Raw genomic sequence first — 13,869 nt, 5'->3', positions numbered from 1 at the left:
GACACACACGCTAAAGCCCTAACAGTTCTGGCCTGGGCTTTGCCAGTCTAGTGAGTGTTAAATGCTGCCACTGTCTGAGCTCAGGGGCATTTAGTAGAAGAGCTGAAGACCTGTGAGAGTCCAGGGCATATCCATCGAAAAGGACCCACGCGTAGCAACATGTGAAGTACGTAGGAGCATATCAAATTGGGTGTCAAATGAAAGCTAAGAGTCTATATTTTGGGAAATGAAGGCATAGATACATTTTTCAACCATTTTCCATCTAAAAAACTTGGCATAAGTAAGAGCTTTTATTTATGGATAAACAGATGTAAAAGATTTCTTAGAAAATATACCAGAAAAAGTCTTAATGTATCACAAATACAGTACCAGTCAAAAGTTCACATACCTACTCAATCAAGGGTTTTTCTTTATTTGGACTATTTTCTACATGGTAGAATAATAGTGAAGACATCAAAACTATGAAATAACACTGTCACGTTGGTAACAATGATTCGGGAGACAGGCGCAGGAATGCGTGACAGGGCTTTTTATTAGGCCCCAAATTACGGCGTGCAGTGTAAGGGCACAGGGACGAAGACCAAACAAACACGTACATAAAACACAGGGTTGAAACCCAAACAAAAGAGCGAGGAGTACCTTGAAAAAACAACACACGCGCACGATGATTAACACACGGGACGATACCCGTAATAACCTGCGCAATCAACACGGGCACGAAAGCCCAAGACACACAGCATCTCACACGCATCAACGGACATTGTAACAATAATCGACACCATCATGGTGAACAAAGGGCACATATATTCAAATACAATCGGTGGGAATAGGGGCCAGGTGTGCACAATGAAAGTTCCAGGGGGAACCGTTACAAACACCCAAAAAAGTGTTGAACAAATCAAAATATATTTTATTTTTGAGATTCTTCGATGTAGCCATCCCTTTGCCTTGATGACAGCTTTGCGCACTCTTGGAATTCTCTCAACCAGATTCATGAGGTAGTCACCTGGAACGCATTTCAATTAACAGGTGTGCCTTGTTAAAAGTTAATATGTGGAATTTCTTTCCTTCTTAGTGCATTTGAGCCAATCAGTTGTGTTGTGACAAGGTAGGGATGGTATACAGAAGATAGCCCCATTTGGTAAAAGACTAAGTCTATATTACGGTAAGAACGGCTCGAATAAGCCAAGAGAAATGACAATCCATCATTACATTAAGACATGAAGGTCAGTCAATCTGGAAAATTTCAACAACTTTCAAAGTTTCTTCAATTGCAGTCGCAAAAACCATTAAGCGCTATGATGAAACTGGCTCTCATGAGGACCGCCACAGGAAAGGAAGACCCAGAGCTGCCTCTGCTGAAGAGGATAAGTTCATTATAATAACTGCACCTCAGATTGCAGCCCAAATAAATGCTTCACAGAGTTCAAGTAACAGACATATCTCAACATCAACTGTTCAGAGGAGACTGAGTGAATCAGGCCTTCATAGTTGAATTGCTGGAAAGAAACCACTACTTAAGGACACCAATAATAAGAAGATACTTTCTTGGGCCAAGAAACACAAGCAATGGACATTAGACTGGTGGAAATCTGTCCTTTGGTCTGTTGAGTCCAAATTTGAGATTTTTGGTTCCAACCGCCGTGTCTTTGTGAGATGCAGAGTAGGTGAACGGATGATCTTCGCATTTGTGGTTCCCACCGTGAAGCATGGAGGAGGAGGTGTGATGGTGTGGGGGTGCTTTGCTGTTGACACTGTCGGTGAGTTATTTAGAATTCAAGGCACACTTATCCAGCATGGCTACCACAACATTCTGCAGAGATACGCCATCCCATCTGTTTTGAGCTTAGTGGGTCTATCATTTGTTTTTCAACAGGACAATGACCCAACACACCTCCAGGCTGTGTAAGGGCTATTTGACCAATGAGAGTGATGGAGTGCTGCATGACCTGACAATCACCCGACTTCAAACAAATTGAGATGGTTTGGGATGAGTTGGACTGCAGAGTGAAGGAAAAGCAGCCAACAAGTACTCAGAATGTGTGTGAACTCCTTCAAGACTGTTGGAAAAGCATTCCTCGTGAAGCTGGTTGAGAGAATTCCAAGCGTGTGCAAAGCTGTCATCAAGGCAAAGGGTGGCTACTTTGAAGAATGTCAAATATAAAATAGATTTTGATTTGTTTAAGATCGGGGGCAGTATTTTCACGTCCGGATGAAAAGCATGCCCAAAGTAAACTGCCTGTTACTCAGGCCCAGAAGCTAGGATATGCATATAATTAGTAGATTTAGATAGAAAACACTCAGAAATTTCTAAAACTGTTAGAATAATGTCTGTGAGTATAACAGAACTCATTTGGCAGGCGAAACCCCGAGCAAAATCCATCCAGGGAATTTTTTGTTGTTGAGTTCATTGTGTTTTCCAATGCTTTTCTATGGGAAATCTGATTTATTAGGGCCCAGATTGCAGTGCCTATGGCTTCCACTAGATGTCAACAGTCTTTAGAAATTGGACAAAGTTTTTCTTTTGAGAAATTAAGAAGTAGTGCTGTTCTTTGTATGTGTCACTCTGAAGGTCTCTAGTATTTTGGTGCGCGTTCACAGAAGTAACACGTAATGGTAGATACACCAATTAGTTATAGTGATTTTAATTATATGAATTTTGTTTATTAATTATTAAGTGATTAAACTCAATCTGTTTACCAAAATTACCAAAACATATTTAATGGAATTACTGCAACTGAATTGGCTACAATGGGAAATCATAATAGTCACAAACCACAGTTGGGTCACCTTCTACTGTTCGCCCTTCCTCTGGCATACTGTTATGTTCAGCTGTTAACTTTCTTGGTCTTTCTGTCATCTGGTGGTCAAACCAAGAGTGTTAAAACAACCTACCCATGAGCCCCCTCTCCCTCCATTTACTTTAACCAGCACCCTCAATCGCTGAGCACCAACCTACACCGGACGTCCAAGGACGTTGAAAAGTAGATGAAATGTGGTCAGGCCACCCTGGATTTGATGTTAATGTCCGTGGACGGACCGAACTGGACCAAATCTGAACCTATCATTGACGTATGTTTTACAAATTTGGCTAGCACAGTACAGTACAGTGAGTAGAGCACAGTAGAGTACTGTTCAATACAATACAGTAGTACAGTACAATACAGTAAAGTAAAGTAGAGTATAGAACAGTAGAGTACAGTATATTGTTCTGTACTCTACTCTACTGAACTATATTCTGCTCTACTGTACTGTACTGTATTCTACTGCACTGTACTGAACTCTACCCTACTCTACTTTGTTGTGCTGTACTGAACTCTACTGTACTCTACTGTACTGTATTGTACTCTACTGTACTGTGCTGTACTCTACTGTACTGTATTGTACTCTACTGTACTGTATTGTAATCTACTGTGCTCTACTGTGCTCTGCTGTGCTGTGCTGTGATGTCTAAACAGAGACTGACATTCATATCCATAATTATGCATTTCTGTGTAGTACAGATCAGGGACCAATGATGTAATTCCGTTACCGTAATTCTGTTACCGTGTGTAAATCCACTTTACTTACTTACTTCAATAACAAAAATAGATTTTTTCAAACTCAAGTTACCGTGACATAGCTGACACCCCCTTTTTTCTGCTGACATCTTTTAATCTTAATTCGGAGCAGATATTTTGTTTTTGGAATATGTGGGCACATAAAAACCTGAGAGATATTTTACTGCAATTCCGTTACGGTTGGATGTGCACAGTTCTTCCACTCAATTAGTTTGTGTTTAATTTCCTGTGCAAATTGTTCAAAGTTATCCTTCTGCATAGTTGTATAGTTTGTTAAGCTTTGAAATCAATGGTTTTTGTTCGACATACATTTTAAAGTGAAAAAAACCCCCAGAGTCAAAGCGTAATTCCGTTACCGTGGAATACCAAGCAGAGTGCGCGTGTGGATGGATAGACCCACGGGTTCTCCCAGTTTGAGACGGGGCTGAAATGTTCTGCTAGAATACGTTTCCGTTTTTCAAGTAAACACATAAGCACTTGAAGCAGAGCTGCACTTTATTGATAACATATTTTCCAGAAAAAATGCAAGTTAGAATCTTAAATTTCCATGTATAGCTCATAACGCGTCTGTATTCCTGACCAGTGGTCACCAAGGTCCCCTTGACAGAGTGTGTGCAGCGTGTCCTTGGATTTTTTTCAGCAGCGGTGACCACTATTTAGCAGCGACGTGTGTGTGTGTGTGTGTGTGTGTGTGCGTAGGTGTGTGTGTGTGTGTAACTTCCCCTGCTAACACGGTGTTCTAGATTCACTGGCTCCATTTCAAAGTAAATCATATTCACTGCATTAAGACAACAGCCTGCACCGTGGGCACTGTTTAACACTGCAGTGACTCACACCATGTAATCACTGGGTATTGTTTTGCAACGTTGGTCTGACGTGATTACTGTTTTGTTATTGTGTCAACACGACAGCAAGGATCGCTGGGCCTATATTCGGACACCTCCAGGGTAATCTTATCTGTTGGCAGAAAATGATCCCGTTTTTGAGACGATGAGGGAGAAAGGGAGGGAGGGAGAGATGGAGGGAGGGAGGGAGGGATGGAGAGAGGGAGAGAGGGAGGGATGGATAGGGAGGGAGGGAGAGAGGGATGGAGAAAGGGAGGGACTAGTGTGTGTTTACTGTGTGGGTATTCAAGGCATTGTTGTTGATGCTAATTGGCTATTTTCAAGCATGTGAACATGATTGATACACATTTCACTGTATGCATAATATCTTCACCATACTGCACAAGGTGATGCAGGTATTTCTGTGACACTTCGGGTACGTTTTTCACCGAAAGACTGCGAATAAGCACAGGGCATTAGATCGACAGCGATATATCTTGAAGGGAGCGTCTGAAGACGACATCTCATCTGCACGGGAGCGTCTTAAAAAGTGCCACGCTTCTTTGAGCAGCTGTAAGTCAAGGGGGCCGCTTTCACAGAGAGCGGTGTCATGAAACATTGATGAGAGATGTAACTTTCAGTTCTGCCTCGCTCCCTCCCTCCCTTTCTCCATCCCTCTCTCCCTATCCATCCCTCTCTCTCTCCCTCCCTCCCTTTCTCCATCCCTCCCTCCCTATCCATCCCTCTCTCTCTCCCTCCCTCCCTTTCTCCATCCCTCCCTCCCTTTCTCCATCCCTCTCTCCCTCCATCCCTCTCTCTCTCCCTCCCTCCCTTTCTCCATCCCTCTCTCTCTCCCTCCCTCCCTATCCACCCCTCACTCTCTCCATCCCTATCCATCCCTCTCTCTCTCCCTCCCTCCCTTTCTCCATCCCTCACTCTCTCCCTCCCTCCCTCCCTATCCCTCCCTCCCTCCCTCCCTCCCTCCCTCCCTCCCTCCCTCCCTCCCTCCCTCTCTCCCTCCCTCTCTCCCTCCCTCCCTCCCTCCCTCCCTCCCTCCCTCCCTCCATCTCTCCATCCCTCCCTTTCTCCCTTATCGTCTCAAAAACTGGATCATTTTCTGCCAACATATAAGATTACCCTGGAGGTGTGAAGCGATGGTGGGATGGAGGGAAGGAGAGATGAAGGGATGAAAAGAAGGAGGGAAATGGCTTTGGAGTCACTGGGTGGAATATCTGGTAGCATATCTAGCAGAGTATCAGAGTGGGGACTAATCTTGGTTAAATTGCTGCTTGTAGCGGAAAAGATCCCTAGGGAACGACAGGGTAGGAGGCTGTCACCCACCACTGTTCCCGTTGAGGTTTAAACCACTGACATAGATACGTGTGTTCTACATCACAAACCACTGATATAGATACATGTGTTCTACATCACAAACCACTGACATAGCCAAATATGTGTTCTACATCACAAACCACTGATATAGACAAATATGTGTTCTACATCACAAACCACTGATATAGACAAATATGTGTTCTACATCACAAACCACTGATATAGAGAAATGTGTGTTCTACATCACAAACCACTGATATAGAGAAATATGTGTTCTACATCACAAACCACTGATATAGACAAATATGTGTTCTACATCACATACCACTGATATAGATACATATGTGTTCTACATCACATACCACTGATATAGACAAATATGTGTTCTACATCACAAACCACTGATATAGAGAAATATGTGTTCTACATCACAAACCACTGATATAGACAAACATGTGTTCTACATCACATACCACTGATATAGATACATATGTGTTCTACATCACAAACCACTGACACAGACACATATGTGTTCTACATCACAAACCACTGACACAGACAAATATGTGTTCTACATCACAAACCACTGATATAGACAAACATGTGTTCTACATCACATACCACTGATATAGATACATATGTGTTCTACATCACAAACCACTGACACAGACACATATGTGTTCTACATCACAAACCACTGACACAGACAAATATGTGTTCTACATCACAAACCACTGATATAGACAAATATTCCGTTTCTAATACACTATACAGTAGTGTATACAGTATACAGAACATTAGGAACACCTGTTCTTTCCATGACATACAGTAGACCAGTGTTTCTTAAAGTATGGGTCGTGACGTGGGTCGCGACGTAAATGTATAATTATTTCATTAATTACTGGAATTTATTTGGCCAAGTGCAACTGCGCTCTCGGTTCAGTGCTCTCTCTGCTTGGCAGCGGTCTCTGCTCAGTTTGGCAGCTGCGCGAGTGGGAGAGGTAGAGGGAGATGCCCGTGTGCATTGCGGTTTACCGGATCTTTTTTCTGCAGTTTTCTTGAAGATGACTTCAAGGCATAAAGGCAATGAAATGTACCTATATGTATGTATAGTTGCATATTTTCCTAATCTTGGGTCCCAGGAAAACACAGCATTTCTCATTTGGGTCCCAGGCTGAAAAGGTTTAAGAACCCCTGGAGTAGACTGACCAGGTGGATCCAGGTGAAAGCTATTATCCCTTAATGATGTCACTTGTTAAATCCCCTCCAATCAGTGTAAAGGGGAGGAGACAGGTTAAAGAATAATTTAAGCCTTGAGACAATTGAGACATGGATTGTGTATGTGTGCCATTCAGAAAGTGAATGGGCAAGACAAATGATTTAAATGCCTTTGAATGGGGTATGGTAGTAGGTGCCAAGCGCACTGGTTTGAGTGTGTCAAGAACTGCAACGTGTGTATCAGGAATGGTCCACCGCCCAAAGGACATCCAGCCAACTTGACACAAATGTGAGAAGCATTGGAGCCAACATGGGCCAGCATCCCTGCAGAATACTTTAGACACCTTGTAGAGTCTATGCCCTGATGAATTGAGGCTGTTCTGAGGGCAAAAGAGGTGCAACTAAATATTATGAAAGGTGTTCCTAATGATTTGTCCACTCAGTGTACATTATGCTATCTGGGTCAAAAAAGTAACAGGGGCTTGTAAATACTGTGATCAGTGCTCCCAGGAACCGTTTATGAGGTGAGTAAGTTTGTGAGGTGAGAAATAGCCTGGGTTTATGAGTAAGTGTGTGATTACGTAACATTTTCTGTGTGTGTGCGCGCACGTGTGTATGTATACCCTCGCAGTCCTCTTCTAGCTCTGCTCTATCAGAGCAGTAAATTCACCATGCGTATGTAAAGGACGTCACACTGCTTGCTTAGTGAGTACCACTTCCTCCCGATTCGATCCATACCTGGCACAAACTCAGGACCTCTGCCTTGCTAGCACACTTGACCGCCCTCCTGAAGTGTCTTACCGGACGGCGCCACGCGAAAAGCTAGCTGGCCCAAGTGGAGAGACTTCAGGCTGAGGAGTAAGTTTCACACATCCCCATGTGCTACACGTACATAGTGATCAATAGTGGATCCCCCATTATCAGTTAAGAGGTGTGATTCAAAGTCGCACAATATCAGCTTTCAGCATCTTTACCAGACCTCTGCCCTCTTCCTATCACTGACCCCCCTCTTCTTCCTCCCCTGAACGCACGCACACACACCACACACCAAACACACACACACACACACACACACACACACACACACACACACACACACACACACACACACACACACACACACACACACACACACACACACACACACACACACACACACACACACACACACACACACACACCTCCCCCTCCCTCCCAAGGAAACTAGCGTATTGGCTGGCCAGGCATTATTAATGCATCTGGACGTTGGGAGCAACATCAAACTAAAGTAATTAAAACAGAGACTGAAGGGCCCAGGAGCTCTGCACTTGATTAATGATATGCCTTTCAGCTGATAGGGCTGATAAAAGGCTCACATCTCATTCTTGTCCACAAAACCTCTAGGGATTGTGGGTAAATTACTACATATGGGGTTAAAGTAGAGGAGAAAAGCCAGTGTCTAAAGCCTACTTCATCCTTTAAAGCGTATGAGGCTCCAATAAGGTGAGGACTAGACTGATAAGTTATTCATGTTTGTAGTATAAAATTCTTGATGTATATGATGATGTACCGTGCGGAAGAAAGCGCCGGAGTTTGTTCTTACAAATCAACACTGAGCTTTATACATGTAGTGTATCGTGTAGGGAATGGGTCGTACATTTCGTAGTAACGTCAATTCCCTGTGTGTTGCAGAGAGATTTATTAAAGAATAACACCAAAGGTTGTTTAACATAGCTACATCTGACTATGTTTAGGACTACGATATTAATTACGTTTCGAAACCTCAAATCACGCTGTACAAAAAAAAAATGACGTTGATTTATACACAGCAAACCCTTGATTGATCGGGAGAGATTGACGTGTGCCGCTTTGCCTCACAACACTAAAACTCACATCCGAGGAGGCCAGGCAGAAATCAACACGGCTCCATAACCATTGAGCCACTCACTGTCTGGGAGAGCTGCTGACCTCAGCAAACTATTACGACCAGTCAGACAAAGTTGTTTGGTCACAAACACACACACGCAGGCATGCACACACACACACTGTCACACCCTGATCTGTTTCACCTGTCTTTGTGCTTGCCTCCACCCCCCTCCAGGCGTCGCTCATCTTCCCCATTATCCCCAGTGTATTTATGCCTGTGTTCTCTGTGTCTGTTGCCAGTTTGATTTGTTCGTCAAGTCTACCAGCGTTTTTCCCCATGCTCCTGCCTATTTCTAGTTCCTGTTTTATAGTTTTACGGGTTTTGACAATTCTGCCTGCCCTGAGCCTGCCTGCCGTTCTGTACCTTGTCACACCACACTGGATGATTGACCTCTGCCTGCCTTGACCCTGAGACTGCCTGCCGTTCTGTACCTTTTGGACTCTGATCTGGACTACTGATCTCTGCCTGCCCTTGACCTGTCATTTTGCCTGCCCCCTATTCTAGTAATACACTTTTGTTACTTCGACACTGTCTGCATCTGGGTCTTCCCTGCAACGTGATGCACACACAATCTTGTACTACTAACCTTGTGGGGGGACACAATTCAGTCCCATTCAAAATTTCACAAACCCATAGCTTAACCCTAACCTTAAGCCTGACCCTAAACTTAACCCCAAAACCTAACCTTAACCCTAAACATAACCCTAGCTCCTAACCCTGAACCTAATTCTAACCCTAACACTAATTCTAACCTTAACCCTAAATCCCCTAGAGATAGCATTTGACTAACTTTTTGTTTGTTTACTATTTCTGTGGGGACTCCTGGTCCCCACAGAAAAGTATAATTAAACACGTCCACACACACACACAGCCAGAGAGGCTGCTGGGTGGATTTCAGGGTTCACTTACCATGCTCTTGCGCTCACACACACACACACACACGCACACACAGAAAGAGCGCTGCTGGGATAATTTAACTAGAGCATTGGGCCCACTTTCATGATCTTACCGCATGCCAAAATGCATACAGACACGCACGACTACCAAAACTCTCTCATCCCTCATTCATAATAGGATTTAAAAAATACATGGCGTGGGCATCGGCTGGTGTCCGTTTGAGTCAAGAGGCTTGCCACTCTTCCATCTGCACTCTCCCTTCTATCTTTCTTCCCCTCTATCTCGCTCCCTCGTTCTCTCAGTGCCTCCCTGCGATCGATAGTTAACCTCTACGCAGAACCCAACCAGTACAACAGCAATAATAAGCTGTTGACAGCTGGGCTGGTGCATACTGTATATAGAAGATGAGCTGGTGCATACTGTATATAGAAGATGAGCTGGTGCATACTGTATATAGAAGATGAGCTGGTGCATACTGTATATAGAAGATGAGCTGGTGCATACTGTATATAGAAGATGAGCTGGTGCATACTGTATATAGAAGATGAGCTGGTGCATACTGTATATAGAAGATGGGCTGGTGCATACTGTATATAGAAGATGAGCTGGTGCATACTGTATATAGAAGATGGGCTGGTGCATACTGTATATAGAAGATGGGCTGGTGCATACTGTATATAGAAGATGAGCTGGTGCATACTGTATATAGAAGATGAGCTGGTGCATACTGTATATAGAAGATGAGCTGGTACATACTGTATATAGAAGATGAGCTGGTGCATACTGTATATAGAAGATGAGCTGGTGCATACTGTATATAGAAGATGAGCTGGTGGATACTGTATATAGAAGATGAGCTGGTGCATACTGTATATAGAAGATGGGCTGGTGCATACTGTATATAGAAGATGGGCTGGTGCATACTGTATATAGAAGATGGGCTGGTGCATACTGTATATAGAAGATGAGCTGGTGCATACTGTATATAGAAGATGGGCTGGTGCATACTGTATATAGAAGATGGGCTGGTGCATACTGTATATAGAAGATGAGCTGGTGCATACTGTATATAGAAGATGAGCTGGTGCATACTGTATATAGAAGATGGGCTGGTGCATACTGTATATAGAAGATGAGCTGGTGCATACTGTATATAGAAGATGGGCTGGTGCATACTGTATATAGAAGATGGGCTGGTGCATACTGTATATAGAAGATGGGCTGGTGCATACTGTATATAGAAGATGGGCTGGTGCATACTGTATATAGAAGATGAGCTGGTGCATTCTGTATATAGAAGATGAGCTGGTGCATACTGTATATAGAAGATGGGCTGGTGCATACTGTATATAGAAGATGGGCTGGTGCATACTGTATATAGAAGATGGGCTGGTGCATACTGTATATAGAAGATGGGCTGGTGCATACTGTATATAGAAGATGGGCTGGTGCATACTGTATATAGAAGATGGGCTGGTGCATACTGTATATAGAAGATGAGCTGGTGCATACTGTATATAGAAGATGCGCTGGTGCATACTGTATATAGAAGATGAGCTGGTATGAGCGCTGTGCTGTATGCGTTCTAGTTGGTGCTATTTGTTGCCGAGCAGAAAAGTCTGCCAATGGTGTGTGTCAGACGGCACTGAACAGGTCTGTGTGTATCTGTATGGGTCTGCCTCTAAACATGTGTCAAATCAAATCAATTTATTTGTCACATGCGTCGAATACAAGTTTAGACTTTACCGTGAAATAGTTACTTATGAGCCCTTTCTCAAAAATGCAGTTAAATGTCAGAAAATTTGCTTTTTTGGGGGGTGTACAGTTGAAGTCGGAAGTTTATATACACCTTAGCCAAATACATTTCAACTCAGTTTTCACAATTCCTGACATTTAATCCTCGTAAAAATTCCCTGTCTTAGGTCAGTTAGGATCACCACTTTATTTTAAGAATGTGAAATGTCAGAATAATAGTAGAGTTATTTATTTCAGCTTTTATTTCTTTCATCACATTCCCAGTGGGTCAAAAGTTTACATACACTCAATTAGTATTTGGTATCATTGCCTTTAACTTGGGTCAAATGTTTCAGGTAGCCTTCCACAAGCTTCTCACAATAAGTTAGGTGAGTTTTGGCCCATTCCTCCTGACAGAGCTGGTGTAACTGAGTCAGGTTTGTAGGCCTCCTTGCTCGCACACATTTTTTTTCAGTTCTGCCCACAAATTTTCTATAGGATTGAGGTCAGGGCTTTGTGATGGTCACTCTAATACCTTGACTTTGTTGTCCTTAAGCCATTTTGCCACAACTTTGGAAGTATGCTTGGGGTCATTGTCCATTTGGAAGACTCATTTGCGACCAAGCTTTAACTTCCTGGCTGATGTCTTGAGATGTTGCTTCGATATATCCACATAAATTTCCACCCTCATGATGCCATCCATTTTGTGAAGTGCACCAGTCCCTCCTGCAGCAAAGCACCCCCACAACATGATGCCGCCACCCCTGTGCTTCACGGTTGGGATGGTGTTCTTCGGCTTGCAAGCCTCCCCCTTTTTCCTCCAAAGATAACGATGGTCATTATGGCCAAACAGTTCTATTTTTGTTTCATCAGACCAGAGGACATTTCTCCAAAAAGTATGATCTTTGTCCCCATGTGCAATTGCAAACCGTAGTCTGGCTTTTTCTATGGCGGTTTTGGAGCAGTGGCTTCTTCCTTGCTGAGCGGCATTTCAGGTCATGTCGATATAGGATTAGTTTTACTGTGGATATAGATACTTTTGTACCTGTTTCCTCCAGCATCTTCACAAGGTCCTTTGCTGTTGTTCTGGGATTGATTTGCACTTTTTGCACCAAAGTACGTTCATCTCTAGGAGACAGAACACGACTCCTTCCTGAGCGGTATGATGGCTGCGTGGTCCCATGGTGTTTATACTTGCATACTATTGTTTGTACAGATGAATGTGGTACCTTCAGGCGTTTGGAAATTGCTCCCAAGGATGAACCAGACTTGTGACGGTCTACAATTTTTTTTCTGAGGTCTTGGCTGATTTTTGATTTTCCCATGATGTCAAGCATGAGTTTGAAGGTAGGCCTTGAAATGCATCCACAGGTACACCTCCAATTGACTCAAATTATGTCAATTAGCCTATCAGAAGCTTCTAAAGCCATGGCATCATTGTCTGTAATTTTCCAAGCTGTTTAAAGGCACAGTCAACTTAGTGTATGTAAACTTCTGACCCACTGGAATTGTGATACAGTGAAGTATGTGAAATAATCTCTCTGTAAACAATTGTTGGAAAAAATTACTTGTGTCATGCACTTTCCAAAACTATAGTTTGTTTACAAGAAATTTGTGGAGTGGTTGAAAAACGAGTTTTAATGACTCCAACTTAAGTGTATGTAAACTTCCGACTTCAACTGTATGTGTTTTTTGTTGTCTATGTTTGTGTTTCTCTGAATGCATTTATGCGTGTGTGGACTTCAAAAGGAAGACCTGTCATGTAATTCTCAGTGGATGGAGAGAGTGTGTATTGTTACTGCTATGGTGCTGTCCTTTTGTATTGATGCCCCCCCCCCTTTCCATCATAGGATTAGACAGGACTGACAGTCTGGCCGAAGACTGTCAGGGATGTTTTACTGACCTATAGGGGATTAACTAACTGAGTTACGAGCAGAAAGACACGTCAATAGCATCTATTAAGCGGCCATAATGGACTCATAAACACAGGCAATAAACCTTAGCTATGATAACACACTGACACATGTACAGTGGGGAGAACAAGTATTTGATACACTGCCGATTTTGCAGGTTTTCCTACTTACAAAGCATGTAGAGGTCTGTAATTTTTATCATAGGTACACTTCAACTGTGAGAGACGGAATCTAAAACAAAAATCCAGAAAATCACATTGTATGATTTTTAAATAATTAATTTGCATTTTATTGCATGACATAAGTATTTGATCACCTACCAACCAGTAAGAATTCCGGCTCTCACAGACCTGTTAGTTTTTCTTTAAGAAGCCCTCCTGTTCTCCACTCATTACCTGTATTAACTGCACCTGTTTGAACTCGTTACCTGTATAAAAGACACCTGTCCACACACAATCAAACAGATTCCAACCTCTCCACAATGG

General features: G+C 42.9%; 1 protein-coding gene across 1 annotated transcript in view; it reads right to left on the bottom strand.

Moving 5' to 3' along the window:
- The window catches only part of LOC139567567 (alpha-1,6-mannosylglycoprotein 6-beta-N-acetylglucosaminyltransferase B-like), a 160,159-nt gene that overhangs the window by 26,459 nt on the left and 119,831 nt on the right, over positions 1–13,869 (bottom strand). The window lies entirely within an intron of this gene.

Source organism: Salvelinus alpinus, chromosome 2 (genome assembly GCF_045679555.1).
Source record: "Salvelinus alpinus chromosome 2, SLU_Salpinus.1, whole genome shotgun sequence".
Lineage (NCBI taxonomy): Eukaryota > Metazoa > Chordata > Actinopteri > Salmoniformes > Salmonidae > Salvelinus > Salvelinus alpinus.
Note: the sequence above shows the minus strand (reverse complement) of the source record. Positions and strands in the feature narration are given on the sequence as shown.